Raw genomic sequence first — 17,282 nt, 5'->3', positions numbered from 1 at the left:
TAGAAACTCTAGATGCTGCTCTGCTCATGTCTATCTTTAAAACCTCACAATTCATTTAGTATGGAATACAAGGGAACTGCACCATTAGTGCACACAGTAAGCATGTTTGTCACCTGCCAAAATGTATCTCCAATAAAATAAACTGGCCCTGTTGTTCTATAGCAGGGGCGTCCAACGTGCGGCCCTCCAGCTGCTGCAGGACTACATCTCCCATACTCCTCAGCCAGCCCCTTAGCTGAAAGAGCATTATGGGAGATGTAGTCCTGCAGCAGCTGGAGGGCCGCACGTTGGACGCCCCTGTTCTATAGTATTAATACTAAGTGTTGAAAAATACATCTTAAAATAAGATGATTAAAAATAAGAAATGTACCTTCTTGAAAAATGTTATGTAATTTAGATCAATGCTTGTTTTATTTTTATCTGCTTTTGCAATACATTTTATTTCTATCTGTGTTTGTTCAAGTCAGTGCATATTTATTTATATTATACTTAGCTCTGTTAAAATCATGTTATGTGTTAAATGAAGTTATCGGAAGTTTTAAATAATCTGGTCCGTTGGTATTTGTGGCTGTATTTTTGTATGTTTGGTAATTCCAATTTTTTTCAGTCTTCTGTTAAAATTATAGCCCACCTGCCCATATTTTATTGAGGATCATATTTATGTAGACTTTACTGCATCTGCTTCAAGGCCAAAATGTTTATGATGGCAAGGTTGCCTAAAAGTGTCAAGATTTTTATGCTTTAAGCAAAAAACAGGAAAAATGACTTAATCTTATAAAAAAAATATTACTTTTCTATGTTCCATATGTTTTGACTTGGCTAAAATGAATTGGGAATTTGTCACATCTGTAATCCTGTATGTCTGTTTTAGAAATGCATCTAAGGTCTCCTGGGAATTTTGCTAGCTGGCCCAGAAGACACGTTTCTAGAAACATGAGAATAGCTGTATTCAAGAGAAGGGATATCCTGCCTCTGGACCAAATAATATACCCTTGAAGTTAAAGTTAGAAGCATTAGTGCGTTGGTGGGGCCTAGCCATATCCCTTAAGAAGTCACTCTCCAAAAAAGTGAGCGCTCTAGCTACCCTACCCTGGGAAGTTCTTAGGTATGCCCACCTATGTTTACAGTGGCAGACAAAAATGTCAAATAATAAAACTAAAACAAATGGTTTCCTCTGTATTCCTTAAGATCAACCTGGGACATTTGTAAAACAAACCCATGGAAGCAAATTGTAGAAATTTTTTTCTTTCTCAATGTTTTTTCACCATTTCCTCCACCCCTTTTTCCTTTATGCTTCCTGTACATTGCCGTTAATATATAATTATTGGTCCCTCCCTTTGGAGTTATAACCCTTTCACTCTTCTGGGATGGCTTTCCATAAAATCTTGGAGAGTTTCTGTGGGAATTCTTGCCCAGTCATCCAGTAGAGCATTATCAGGTCAGGCACTGATGTTGGATGAGAAGATCTGGCTCGCAATCTCCATTCCAGCACAAAGGGGGGGACGGACTGTGCGTGCCAGTCAAGTTCTTCCACACCAAACTCATCTAACAATGTCTTTATGGATTTTGCTTTGTGCACTGGGGCACAGTCATGGTGGAACAGAAAAGGGTCTTCCACAAACTGTTCTCAAAAAGTTGGAAGCGTAGCATTGTCCAAAATGTCTTGGTATACTGAAGCATTAAGATTTGCCTTTTGTGGAAGTAGGGGGCCTAGTCTGTCTCTCTTCTACTATCTTTACCTCTTCTTACTACCACATTCAGGATTTCATTCAGATGTTCTCTATCGTACGCTACTTTCAAAAGCTCTGTGAATACCTACTATTCTCAGATCATCTGGACCCTATCAATCACCCTCATCCAAGAAGTCCTATCCTATTGTTTCACTTCCTCCTCAACCGCTGACTAGATTGGAAGTTCACAAGAGCAGAGCTCTCCCAGTTTGTTATTGTGTGTGATTTTAAATTATTCCACTGATTATAACAGAGCTACAGAATCTGCTGGTGCTATATAAATTAATGTTTATTTAGATTCCTGTGTTCCTGTGCTTTCAAACGCCCCATCTTTTTATCAAGTACATATAAAGAGACAAGGCAGGCATTAACTGCAAATCCATGGATTTCCAGAGGTATCTTGAGGTACTCAAGCACTGAGGACAGTGACGGAGAACGGTATACATTACAGGTGAACAGCCTGTCCATTGAGACCACCTACAATGTGGAATAAGTATGGCCATTATTATAGTAATCATTTGACCTCAGGTACAAAGAACACCTTGTACTTTAAAATGCCTATCAGGAATTACAGTTTGTAATCTTCTTTACCATAACCATGCAGTCCTTTAGACAGCAAGGGCCAGCATTTAATTATGTAATGCAATATTTTCTGCTATGATAAAGATAGCATTCTAATCACCTCCTGTGTTTGCATAACCAGAATAGGGCTTGTCTACATTTTTGAAGAACGTCGATGGACTGTAACAAGGTTTTTTTTAAAAAATCCCCAATTAATAACAATTAAGGAATGGAATCTGTATAAGAAAGGGGGTTACTGTGTAATGGCAGGCCACACACATAGTTAAAGTCAGCCATGTAAGGGGAGAAAATTAGGTGCACTGAAGCTGAACAAAAGGCATACAGAGTTTTTTTATCAAGGCCTTGTGTTTATTAGCTGGCTTTTTAAAAATAATTTTGTGAGTGTGATAAAGAATAATTTTACTGAATAATAAAAAGTACTGCTTTTTTGCATTCTTTTAGATGCCATAAAAATCAGGAATAGATAGAGTGGTGCTTGAATCACTTGGCCAACTTTTAAAGAGGATTCATTATTTACTGGGTAATTTCAAATGCATTGTGTTTAGTATTAAAAAACACGAAGCTCACATGCCAAATATCAATTAGCACCACATTATGAAACACCTCTTATAAGAGGCACCTCAGTTAATCTCACTCTTCTCTAGTGTTAATTGGGGTTTCAATCCAAAGCACTGTTTATGGGGGTACATTACCTCCAAATGACCTGGGTTAAGTCAGCGTGGATAGAGCTGGCATGTGCTTGAATACAATAAAATTGAATGATTAATCTAATAAACAGATTTAATACTCATAAATGTACACAATGAAAAGGTTAAGTTTTCACATAAACTGGCCAATCTTTCTTTCCAAAAATGTAAAAATAGTTCTACATGTAAAATAGAAAAAAATGTTGGCACTCCAACATGCCCTATCCGAACAGATAGTTTTTGTTTGTGATATCCAATACCAGAAGAGCAAGAGCTGCATTAAAAGCTATATATGATATAGATGTCTACGTGAATTAACTCACTTTCTTAAGGCAGGTTGTGTTCAGATGATTTCAAAACACAGTTTGTGATGTGCGCCATTTACTGTTTTCCTTGTGGTACCCGCTGAATATTTTTAACAGGGTCATATCATTCTCACAGCTGAAAGAGGCAGGGGGACATAGCAGTTGAAGAACATCACCATCCTTACTTGTGCAACATACAAAGTGCTTGTCTGATGACAGCTTGATCTCCTCTCTGTCTTAAAAAGCCAGCATGATCTTCTCTCATCTGATAGATTCAATGTAATGATGATTAGTACAAGCGCTGGTTACAATGAAAATCTTTGAGTGCCTGAATAAAAGCTGCAGAGCCATGCTTTATAACCATTCTGTAATCTTCAAGGAGGGTGATCACAGTATGGACGAAGGCAAACTAGTTTCTCCTTATTCAAAAAATGTAAAAACAATTTGAGAAAAGGTTTTAAAAAGAGGAATACTTGAAGCCACTTAAGTTATTAATACTTAAGTTTTAATAAGCAAAAATCAAATAATATTTAAAAAAAACTGTTGCAAAACATTAACATTTCATACACCTCCCAATAGAATTATAAAGTTAAAAAAAACATTTGCTGTCTACCAAACCAAAACGTAATAGTGTGGAAGGCACTTTTTGGGCCCTTATTAGCATGCAGGTATTATTACTCTATTTTATTGGTAACCATTAAATAGCTTTCATTTTAGCTGTGTGGTAGAAAAGTAAAGCTGTTTTCAAAAAAGTATAACATTTGGACACTCTACATGAGAAAGAGGTAAATTTGAGTCTGAAGAAACAAAATAATGATAATTGCTGTGGCTGTGTAGGTTTACAAAATCCCTGGTTCTTAAGGGATTAATGCAAAACACAACCTTGAACTTGCACGTTCCATTTCATGTGTGAACCAGCTGATGCGAAGAAGACCTCAGGAACACTAGTGTAGGGAATGGCTGATTTACCCACAATGATCATGCACTTGCCACTCTTCTACTAGTTAAGTTGACTTGTCATGTCATCTAAATTCAACTTTACATGATAATTCCATGTGCAGAAATTGTTTTATGTGTGCTACAATAAGACACATACATTAAATATAGTATGCAACATGCTCAAAAGTGTGACGCAATAGCACATAGGCTGGTTCTTGTTCTGAATTAAAAGGTCATTTCAGGTAATACTTCTAGTACAGGTTCTGGTTTTCTTTTATTTTACATACTTTATTATGTTCTATCGAAATGAAGGATTCTAGGCTTTTAAAGGTAGAAGAGGACCACAAGGCTCATAAGATTCCTCTGGCTTCAGTTAGCTATATTGCTAGTTTGAAAAAAAACCCACAATTAAAATCCTGTTTCAGTTAAATTCAGTAAAACATGATTAACCACGTTGTCTCCTCATAAACATTGTATTTAGTCCAGATTCCTGTCCTTCCATTATGAGTCCTAACTATTTGTTTTACCTTTGGGAATATTGGTAGCTCGTTGTTCAGACTGCATAGAGATTGTGTGTTTGAAAGTGATATAGGTCAGATTAGAGAACTATCTAGTGCTATACTACTTGGCAGGAACGGCTTACTCTCATATTACTGTATAAAAGAAAAAATGCCCTGTGTAGTGAGGTCATTCATTTTATGAAGAGGAAAAGTACAAGAATATTATTTTCCCTATGGGTTAAGTTCATTTTTGTTGACGAAGAGCCAGATAAATTCCAGCTGTCTAATGTTTTCAAATGTTACATTAGGATACTCTCCAGTATTATTCTTGAGTTTCCATAGACACTTTCTACAGTCAGCTGATTTTTAATTAGTACAAATCAATGAGTATACATTATTTACCCTACGCATTTGGACTGCAAACCCTACACATTGCTAGCTACACCTACGCCATGGCTGTTCCTCTACTGATGTCCCACTTTTATAGAAGCTTGCGATGTTTGTTGGGTATAATTGTATCATAGTGCCCTAAAACTCATACTAATGTGTATATCAAAAGCAGTAAATAGATTAACAAATTAAATGTGTAGACAAAACACACTCTTCTATGATATGCCTTGTTCAGATGCATAAATAGTTATCAAAAGGTCACAACTGGTCTCACTAAAGCCCCTCTCCTGGTCACTCCCCTAGTCACATTTCTTAAAACAAAAGTTTTAGTCCCTTTAGTGATTTTAAATTGGTCTGTGAAAACAGAAGACTGCAAGTAAAAACCACATGAAAGTTGTCTATCATACTACCATCGCTTGAGTTTAACCCCTTAAGGACCGGGCTCGTTTTTTCTTTTTGTACCCTGTGGGACCGAGGCTGTTTTAATACTTTTGTGGTGCTTGTGTTCAGCTGTAATTTTCTCCTCACCCATTTAGTGTACCCACATAAGTTATATATTGGTTTTTTCAGGACAAGATGGGCTTTCTTCAGATACCATTATTTTGATCGTATCATCTTATTTACTATAAAAAAAATAAAAAAAACATGGTGAAAAATTGAAAAAAATACACATTTTATGACTTTTATTTGAAAAATCTTTTACTCACCTAAAAGAGCAAGTAAATAAACTAGCTAAATAGATTCTACTACTTGTCCTGAGTTTAGAAATACCCAATGTTTTTATGTTTTTTTGCTGTTTTTTGTAAGTTATAGGGCAATAAGTACAAGCAGCGTTTTATGATTTCCAAATCTTTTTTAACAAATCTGGTCAGTCTGCCTCCATCTCCTCTTTGGAACATCTTTGAAGCCGGTTAACTCAATTTAACCCATTCAAACCATATATTTTTGAAAACTAGACACCCCAGGGTATTCCAAATGCTGTTTTTTATTTTAACCCTTTCCATGCACCAATTATACAACTACACTTTGTCAAACTTTGTAATAGTAATTTTTTTTTATTTTTTTTCACACAAATTGTACTTTAGTTATAGATATACAGGTCCTGGTATATGCCACTGTCAAACAACACCCCTATGTGTGTTCAGGAACATCTCCTGAGTACAGCGATACCCCACATGCATGGGTTTGTCAGATTGTTTGGCTGGTAAAGGGCTACTTTTGGGGCATGCGTAATTCAGGTAGTCATTTGGTCATTCTGCCTCCATCTCCGTGGGTTTGTCGTGTTGTTTGAGATTTAACCCCTTAACGTCCATTGCCGGGTCAGGCACGTCATGCAAAACGGTCACTTAACGACCTATGACGTGCCTGACACGTCATCAGACTTAAACAAGCTTAGAAAGTGATCAATGATCACTTTCTAAGCTTAAATGGTGTTGCTGTAATGCCTCGATGTCGAGGCATTCAGCAACACCGAGATCGGCATGATGGGCCATGTCTGGCCCCTCCCCGGGGCGTCAACTGCCGCCATACATTGTATGGCGGCGGACGCCCGTTTTAAAAGCGTTTAGGAGGCGATCAACGATCACCTCCTAAACTTCAATGGTGTCGCTGGAATGCCTCGATCAGGAGGCATCCAGCGACACCAAACACTTACCTCTTGATGGACTGTGACCGCTCCGGAGAGCGGTCACAGCCGCAGCTGCACGCAGTCTTCACCATCCGCAAGATGGCGGCGGTCCGGGAAAAAAATAATAAAGTTGAAAAAGTTCGCTAGACAGTCTCCTGACCTTCTAGAGAACTCTGGCTCCACTTGCTGGTTGAATACAGGTACTGCATTCAACCATACAAGTCAATGGAGGCCAGCTTTCTAATCACTATGTGATTAGTAAAATATTTAAAAAAAAAAAGAAAAAAAATTAAAAAAAAAAAAGAAAAAAAGAAAAAGCTTAAAAAAAACATGGTAACATTTAAAAATTATTATGCTTTAGAGGAACTATCCAGTTCCAGCAAAATGTAAAAAAAAGTCCAAAAAGAGTAAAATAAATAAAATAAAAAAATAAAGTTTATTATTATGAGCAAGTGCTAAAATTAGCGCTGTATCTTCCCAAAAATCCTGATGTGGAAAAATTTAAATAAAAGCATTTCAAATACCCAAGGGGTGTCTAATTTAAAAAAATGAATGGTTTGATGGGGTAAATTGGAGTGGCCGGGCTCAAAGATAGGGCATAGGCACAGACTGACCGAAATGGGGAAAAAAAAAGCGCACTTCCAAAATGTGGCATTTTAACCTCAAACACCAGACAAACCCATACATGTGGGGTATGAATGAACTCAGGAGATGTTCCTGAACACATATTAGGGTGTTGTTTGATAGTGACGTATACCTGGAGCTATAAATTTATACCCAAAGTACAATTTGTGTGAAAAAAAAAATAAAAAAAAATACTACCACAAAGTGTGGCAAAGGCTGGTGGTAGAATCTGATGCATGGGAAGGGTTAAATACTACCATTTTAAGTACCTTGGGGTGTCTAGTTTTCAAAAATATATGGTTTTATGAGGTAAATTGTAGTGGCCAGGCTCAAAGATAGGGCATAGGCACAGACTGACCAAAATAGGGGGAAAAAAGCGCACTTCCCAAATGTGGCCTTTTAACCCCAAACAGCAGTCAAACCCATGCATGGGTGGTATCACTGTACTCGAGAGATGTTATTGAACACATATTAGGGTGTTGTTTGATAGTGACGTATACCTGGAGCTATAAATGTATACCCAAAGTACAATTTGTGTAAAAAAAAATACCAAAAAAATACTAACACAAAGTGTGGCAAAGGCTGGTGGTAGAATCTTATGCATGGAAAGGGTTAAAATACTAGCATTTGAAATACCTTGGGGTGTCTAGTTTTCAAAAATATATGATTTGATGGGGTAAATTGCATTGGCCGGCTTCAAAGATACCCGAAATGGCACATGGGGGGAAGAATTACCAGATTTGGAAAAAATGGTTTTGAAATAGCAAAACGCTACCTGTACTTAATGCTCCATAACGTGCAGAAAAAAGCAAAAAAACATAAAAACATTGGGTATTTCTAAACTCAGGACAAATAGTAGAATATATTTAGTAGGTTTTTTCATTAGCTTTTTTGGATGAGTAAAAGATTTTTGGGGTAAAAGTCAGAAAATGTGGTTTTTTTTTACATTTTTCATCATATTTTATTATTTTTTTATGGGAAATTAGATAATATGATTAAAACAATGGTATCTGAAGAAAGCCCTTCTTGTCCTGAAAAAAACAACATATAATTTGTGTGGGTTCACTAAATGAGTGAAGAGAAAATTACATCTAAACACGAACACCGCAAAAGTATTAAAACAGCCTCGGTCCCAATGGTACAATAGGTAAAACACAGCCTGGTCCTTAAGGGGTTAAAATGCCACATTTGGGAAGTGCGCTTTTTTTCTCCATTTTGGTCAGTCTGTACCTATGCCCTATCTTTGAGCTCGGCCACTCCAATTTACCCCATCAGCCATTTTTTTTTTATATTAGACACCCCTTGGGTACTTGAAGTGCTTTTATTTTAACTCTTTGTTGATATTTTTGAGAAATCTTAGCACTTGCTCAAAATAATAAACTTTATTTTTTTATTTTATTTTATTTTTTTAATACTTTTTTTATATTTTTTTACACATTTTGCTGGTACTGGATGGTTCATCTAGTGACATCACTGCATAATTATTTTTAACTGTTAGCACATTTTTTTTTTTCCCTTTTTTTTTTATTTTTTTATTATTTTTTTAATATTTTACTAATCACATTGTGATTAGAAAGCTGGGCTCCATTGACTTGCATGGTTGAGTGCAGTACCTGTATTCAACCTGCAAGTGGAGCCAGAGTTCTCTAGAGGGTCTGGAGACCGTCTAGCGAACTCTTTCTTCTTCATTGTTTTTTTTCCCGGGCCGTCGCCATCTTGCTGATGGCGAAGATCACCGGCAGCTGCGGCTGTGACCGCTCTCCGGAGCGGTCACAGCCCATCCAGAGGTAAGTGTTTGGTGTCGCTGGATGCCTCCTGATCGAGGCATTCCAGCGACACCATTTAAGTTTAGGAGGCGATCGTTGATCGCCTCCTAAACGCTTTTAAAACGGGCGTCCGCCGCCATACAATGTATGGCGGCTGTTGACGCCCCGGGGAGGGGCCAGACATGGCCCCCGATGCCGATCTCGGCCTTGCTGAATGCCTCGACATCGAGGCATTACAGTAACGCCGTTTAAGCGAAGAAAGTGATCGTTGATCACTTTCTAAGCTTATTTAATTTTTTGACGGTTCAGGACCGTCAAAGGTCGTTAAGCGACCGTTTTTCCATGACGGTCCTGAACCGGCAAAGGTCGTTAAGGGGTTAATAGGATGTAGCAATTCATTACATCAGTTTAGTGAAGAGAAGGTTTTAGTCTGGTAATCGAAACAGAAATAATAACAGATTATTATTAAAACCCATTCATACACCTTTTTATGAATGCCATTGCTCAATAACAGTGTTAGATTATCCTTTAGGCTAGGGGGTTGTGTCTGAAAGCCCTAGAGGGTCTAAATCCCTCACTGTTCATTATTTTGACACATTTTTTAAATGGTACTATTATTAAAAAGAGGAAGTGTAAATGTAAATATGATAACAGAGTTAAAGAATGGAAGTACGGATGTTGAGAATAAATAGTTTCAAAGACATTGATGTTGTTTAAGGGGATATTAAAGCATCAAAGTGTTAGATATTTTAAGGGCTACAATGTTTATCTCCAAATATCTGATTTTCATAGTAACTGTGAAATCAAAACCTCCAAGAATGATCTCTTTCATAGAACATTACAACCTACCTAACAAAGCCATTACTTTTTGAAGAGCTGTCTGTTTGGAACGCTAACGGTCTCAAAGATTAGTTTCAGTAATATAAAAGTTGTGCCTGCATTGCATAGAGCTGGGCTTGAGTCTGAAATTAGTTTACCAGTAATTGGAAAACATGTTATTTATCCTTTAGTAATATATGATTAAAGCTGATAGATCTGAATTCCATAAATACTTCTTCAGTTTTAATTGAATTGCATATAAATAATCACTATAGATCGTGTTTATAAGTTCATATGATGAATTGATATATGTAACAAGCAGGATCATGATAATGCAGTCCTAAAAGATTCATTCCCAATTTTAGAAACTTTTAACATTCTTAACATTTTCTTTCTCTAAATAAAGCTGTGAGAGATTTTCTTTCATTGAACTGTGTGACTTTTATGATGATATCCTATAAATATAACATAGTCGTTGCCAGACTCCTAACCCAGGACCTCAGTGGTCATTAATATTAGTCTGGGCATTTGAGGCACACCAGCTGATGTCCCATGTGATTACAATATTCACAAAAAAGAAAAACTAGAATTGGCCCACCATCCATCTTTTTTTTTTTTGCACAATTTTATTAATTTGTACATGTTGTAAAATTATTTTATATAATATAGATGTTGATTTGAGGACTTATGTTTAAATAGTATGATAGCTTCTACATGATCAAAGCCTGCCTGAAACCTATCCTTGCTTGCAAAGGACAGCCCCTCTTTGGGCATGCCGTTATAAACTTTTAATCCATCATGTCTGCCCTTTTAAACCTTGGAGTGTCAAAAAGAATGCGCAATACACTACAAAACCACCCATTGTTCACAACATTGGCATTCTATTAATGCCCAGTGTTATTTTTTTAGTTGCAGTTAGATGGTTTTGGAGAAGGAGAGCTCTGCTCTGCTGATTTTCAGCTATGTAATTGGCAGATAGTCAAGATGCCAGAGGCATTGGATGCTTTTCATTTGCCTCTTTACATACAACAATTTTGTGTTTCAATTTTAATATTTGAAATGTTTTTAAGACCAAGTTACCTTAAAGATTACTGTAATCTGTTCCCTTTTATAAGATTATTATTGTAAAGTGAGTACTGCTACTACTACTTTCAAGGTTAACATGGTATATTGCTTTAGATTGTATAAATTCCATACATTATATCCATAATGAATGTCATTAATGTAATTGTTAAAATTACATCTTTTTTAGTAAACATCACAATTTTATATGTTTGTAATATAGAAGTGGAGTAAAATTGCATTCAAATTTTTCCATAGTCACCATATTTTCCAGTTGTTAAATTATGTCAACGGTGCTTGGCTCCACACCAGCCATGTATTCACATCCTGAGCAAAAAAAAGAGTGATATAAGCGCTTAATTATACAAATTAATTTAAGGTGTGCTGCAACACACAGACCACAAACGTGGATAAACTATCACATATAATAGAGTGCTGCACAATCGTAATAAGTTCACCCAATGTTGTTGACAACTATTTTCATTATCGATTAATCGAAACGATTTTTATCGATTATTTAAAAGAGTTTTTTTCAGAGCAAATGCTCTCCTTATATAATCCGACCTCAAACAGAGATCGGATTATAACACTAGACCTGCAGGGGACCTGGATTCCCCTCACTGTCAGCCGGTGGGTGTCCGTGCGATGCGCACAGACAACTTCCGTCTCTCCCCTCCACTTCCGCTGGGGCTTCTATGATGCAGCGCCAGCATCACATGATGTAGAAGCCCCAGCGGAAGTGAAGGGGAGTAACGGAGGCTGTCTGTGCACTTCGCACGGACACCCACCGACTGACAGAGAATCGAGGTCTCCTGCAGAGGATCATCCTCTCTGTCAGCTGGTGGGGGTCTGCGCGCAACGGAGGCACAGACAGCCTCCGTTACTCCCCTTCACTTTCGCTGGGGCTTCTATGAAGCTGCAGTGAAAGTGCCTGTCAGCAACGGAGGTTCACAAAACACCAGGGAGTCGGGAGAGAGGCAGAGCGGTGTATGAGAGGGGGGAGGAGGCAGAGTGGTGTATGGGAGGAGGAGGAGACGACAGAGTGGTGTATGGGAGTGGGGAGGAGGCAGAGTGGTGTATGGGGAGGGGGGAGGAGGCAGAGTGGTGTATGGGTGAGTTATAGTTGTGTATGGGGGTATAATGAATTTCAGGGTAGCAGAGTGGTGTATGGTGGTGTATTGAATTTCAGGGAGACAAAGTGGCATATCTGGGGGAGTTAGAGTGGTGTATAGGGGGAGGTAGAGTGGTGTATGGGGGTATAATGAATTTCAGAGTGGCATATCTGGGGGAGGCAGAGTGGTGAATCAGGGAGTATAATGAATTTCAGGGTGGTGCAGGGCATTTATGGGGGGTGGAGTGGCATATCAGGGTACACAGTGGCATATAGGGAGGTATAAGGCATAAATGGGGCGAGTGGCATATTGGAAGTTATAAGGCATATCAGGGGGCACAGTGGCATATAGGGGGTATAGGGCATATCGATATTAGGCATATCAGGGGGGCATAAGACATATCTGGGGGTAAAAGGTATATCAGGGGGCTCAGTGGCATATCACTGGCATATAAGGAGTATAAGGCATATCAGGGGGCACAGTGGCATATAGGGGGTATAAGGCATATCGATATTAGGCATATCAAGGGGGCATAAGACATATCTGGGGGTAAAAGGTATATCAGGGGGCTCAGTTGCATATCACTGGCATATAAGGAGTATAAGGCATATCAGAGGGCACAGTGGAATCTCTGGCATATAAGAGGTATAAGGCATATATGGGGGCAGAGTGGCAAGCTGGGGGTCAGATGTGCATAACTGGGGGCAGTTTGGTAAATAAAAGAAAATATAAACAAGGCTTTTTTCTCATAGTTTTTATTAAATATGAAAAATAGTTAACATATGAATTAATATTTACTAATAACTTTGTATAAAAAACCTAGTTTGAGAAACACTGTGTTTGGGTTCTTGTAGCTTTTATTATTATGTCGGTAAAATAAGAAGGTGAATAGAGAGAGAGAGAGGCCATTGTGATAAAGAGATGAAAGTGTAAATTGTAAGTTTTTTATTACATTATTTTAAATTTTTAAAAAAATAGCATTTTTTTATCCGATTAATCGATTAATCAAAAAAATAATCGGCCAACTAATCGATTATTAAAATAATCATTAGTTGCCTAATGTTATGGCTGATCGGTTTATATCCCTAGTGCCCCCCCCCCTTTAGACGATACCCCACTGAAGTCCCTCTTTTCTACAAACTCAAAATATTTAATGGATAGTGTTCTACAGCGGTAAAGCCACAATAATAGTTGTCTAATGTTAAAGCCGCACTTTGCACATTTCAAAGGTTTTCCCTCTTCAAAATTGAAGGCAAGGGCCAGCTGTTTGTCTTTTTTCATAACTGTGCTATTTTGTTATGTATATTAATATTTAAATAAGTAAGTTACAATGTTTCTTTTGTAGGAGACTACAAATTAATAATTTTCAAAGTTTTATCATGAATAACAATTTTTTAATCATCACGATTTCTGTTCTTGTGTCGCCTATTTATGGCTACTACTACTGCTGAGACTAAAATGATTACAGTAAGTAGGGCGAGGGGGTTTTACTTGAGCTACTGTTTGTTTTAGTGCATCACTTTTTTGGGTTAGTGTCATATCTTGGAACTTCTCATGCCCCACTTAGAAAGTGGACATCGAAAAACATGATTAATCTACACAACTGGCTTTATAGCCTTATTTCTCTCTCATTATTGTTTTTTCTTCCTAGTTTTTAGGTGTATAATTAAAAGTGATATCTAGTACGGTGTTAATTTATTAATTGTTGGGTTCAATTCCAACTCCATTATTACTGGGAGTGTGGCTATTTCGTTTTTCTACTTAAAGATTTGCTAAATGAGCTACTCAAGAGCCAATCAGCTATCCCATTACACTACAGAAAATGTTTTCCCCTTAGTTTTGCCAACCACATACACATGGTTGTCTCAGAAGGGGTTAAACCGGGCTACAATTTCCATGTCTTGTAAAAATATTCATATTAGCAGTCTAGTATATTAGCAGTCTAATAGCTCCTCTGTTTACTGTTCTCTTAGTATCCTGATTAAGCATGGCTTCCCTTTTCTGTGGTATGCTTGCTAACCAGGGGGATGTATTTGGTAAATTGTGCATCTCTTTGAGCTAATTTTTTCTGTGTTTTCTTTTTGTCTCTAGAGCGTAAGTTAATATCAGGCCAGTTTTCAAACTATATAGTGTCCTATCAATAGACACATAGAAATATAGGAATCGCAGTAGTGAAGTGTTGGTTTTCCTCAAATGAATGGGTTCATTTGAGAGTTCATCTTTTTGATCATTAATACGTTATTTTCCTAATGCAAACAACATGAAAGTGGTATATCTGGATAATCAATTATTAAGATTAAAAAACAAGCATGGAATGTTAAAAAAAGTCTAAAGTTTGTATGCGTCAACAAAAAGTACTCTGAGGCAAAATAAAAAAAAACCCACTTTTCCTAAGGTCCCTTTAAAAATACATAGTACACACGTACCAGGTTAACCCTTAGTGTCATTCCTTGAACAATGTTGGCTACAATTCTCAATGACCCAATTACACAAACTTTGACAGTTTTATTTCTGTATTTTGGCACCATCTGATTTGGGGCCACACCAAGAACATGCGATAAAGATCTAGAGATTGTATTCGGTTTTTGTTAGGAACAAAACAAACTGATTCATAAAATCTCATAGAAAGAAAAAAAATATCATACAGTTCTTTATTGTTATTGTTTCAAATGACACGTGTTGTAACATACAATCCTGACCAGGATATGAAAAACCCTTTCTTTCATGGAAGCACTCATTGACTTTTCCAATTTCAACCATGTTTTGTAAGTTTTCAAACCAGAGTAACATTCCTTTTTTCAACAGTAAAATATAGAATTTAATCATGAGCCCCATGGAAGGTAATTCAAACAGAAAGTTAATTTTGAATTGGAGTGGAGTAGTTTTGATGACCACATTTTAAACATTTTCAGTGAAGCATTAGCTTAATGTGGACTTCTTTGAGCTGTTTATAAGCATGTTTTCCAGTTTTTAGTTGATAATGTTGTTTCTAAAGGTTTGTTTTTTTAGTTGGCCCATTTTCAGATTTCTTCATACATAAGTGGAATTAATGATATCATCAAAATACTATACCTCTTTGGATGATTACTTGCAATAATATAGCATCAAGCACACCAGTAACTTTTCTGAGTTAGCTTTGGGGCTTGTTGAATGACAGGTTTTCATATCTGATGGTCTCGAGATGGGAGAGTGGCTCCTTGAAATATCCAACCTGCCCCTAGGGATCCCATATGGAGAGAGATGGTGAGGTCTCTAGGCCAGTACATATGAGAAGTTTCCCTTTGCTCATGCCAATGTTATTTTCAACAAGATTGTACCCTTTCATTTGTAAGGCCCTCTCATTCATGGACAAACTTCATTCTGTCAACATCCTTGAGTGGTTATACCCATACCTTCCTCATCCCATGACCATACTTGGGGACTTCCCTGGACAGTTCCATATCAAGCTTAATATTGGAGTAGATCAGTGAGGAGTCAGCAGGACCAAACTCCACTCCCTTCACTTGCAGAATAAAGAGTTGTCCTAGAGGCTGCAGCACAACATATAGCCTGTAACCTACAGACTACCATAGTGTCTGTGGTTTATAAAGCCCTGTGAGGATTCTAAAATAATGACATGTTTGTTAATTATGAAAGTCTTAGGATATGTGCATCTAGCTCACTGTCACAATGTATATTTTTGTAAGTCCCTTAGCAAGGAAGAGTAGCTATGCAGTTTTAATACATGAAACATGCTACAGAAACTGGCATGGAGTATTAGTCCATTTTCCCATAGAACGCTAAATGAATCGTCTTTTCCAGCATTACACATTTACAATTAGTCATCTGACTATTTCAGTTCAGTACATAATTCTGGTTTATGGCATTTCTGGCAAATTTATAATGATGGCTTATGCATATTTTAATAGGAAATTAAGGGTTGGGATGTTAAAAATGTAAGAAATATTTCAATACGTAGACAATTTGGTATCTGTGGTTATATATATTAAAAACAAGCAATTACGTTTTCATTTACTCTCCATGCATTTAGATAAAATATTCCCAGAATATACATACATGACTAATCAGCACATATAAAGCATATTGGGTATTATATGTAGACTAGGCAATAAAATATGGAGAGAAGGAAAGTATCAGGATCCCTTAAGTATGTATAATGAATGTGCATTGTTTAATTGAATAGGGGTAGCAATTTTTTTTTTTACTTTGTCAGTGTTTCAATGATGAGGTGGACACTTAGGAGGTATTAGCGCTGAGATTATTGTTGTGGTTTGAACACCATTATACTATGAGGATCTGCCGTGATATTCTATGTTAGAAAGGTTTCTGAACCTCTCTTTCTCTGTGAATTTGTTTGCATTATTCTGACCTCTTGGAATACTTCTGCAAAAGGATGAAGCCATGGGGAGCCTGTTAGGGCTCTGCCCTATTGCAGAAGAACTCCAGGTGGCCTGGGGGAGCAGATCATAAAAGGAGACAGAAAAAGTGAAGAACAAGAAGAGGCAAGACAAAAAGCAGAGCTGCAGAAAAGGAGACAAGGATACGGAAGCAGTTAGCGGAGAAGGTAGAGAGACACGGAGAGGGGGCGAAAGGGTGTGAGAGAGCCTGAGTAAGAGAGTGGAAAAAAAACAAGAAAAGAGCTCTCTGCTTCATTTTGATTGTTTCTTGGGTCCCTACTCTTTTTCAGATATACATACAAATTAACAACATTAGAAAATGTTGTTAAAATTAAAATATGTTCAAATTAGAATGCACAAATTCATCACCCACTATGCCTTAAACTTATATATAAAAATGTAGCCCTTAAGATAAATTAAAACAATATATTTAAAAAACCGAGGTCTTGTGACTTAGTGAAACACTTTTCCTTCCTTTTTTCTGTCTCTCTCCAGCGGAAAGGAGAGAGACAAAACCAGACAGAGGCAGCACTTACATCCAGTACCTTTGTATATGACTGTATCCGTGGAAGTGCACACGGTCTGCTATACGCTGATCACTCCGGTCATGGAGCGGTTGGCTACAGCAGTGATCCCCCGATCACAGCGATGTGGGACTGTTTTTGTTACCATTAATACACCAGGTATGTCATTGGTTACAAAGGGTTTAAACCTGAAAGAGTCTTCTATTTGTAGCTACAAAT

At 37.3% G+C, this 17,282-nt stretch overlaps 1 protein-coding gene across 1 annotated transcript in view; it reads left to right on the top strand.

The window, feature by feature from the left end:
• Positions 1–17,282, top strand: part of LOC149302472 (NADP-dependent malic enzyme-like) — a 125,101-nt gene that overhangs the window by 35,003 nt on the left and 72,816 nt on the right. The gene's annotated exons all lie outside the window — the stretch shown is intronic.

This window comes from Sceloporus occidentalis, unplaced genomic scaffold (genome assembly GCF_023333645.1).
Source record: "Sceloporus occidentalis isolate IW3139 unplaced genomic scaffold, rSceOcc1.0.p SCAF_19, whole genome shotgun sequence".
In the NCBI taxonomy this organism is placed as follows: Eukaryota; Metazoa; Chordata; class Lepidosauria; order Squamata; family Phrynosomatidae; genus Sceloporus; species Sceloporus occidentalis.
Note: the sequence above shows the minus strand (reverse complement) of the source record. Positions and strands in the feature narration are given on the sequence as shown.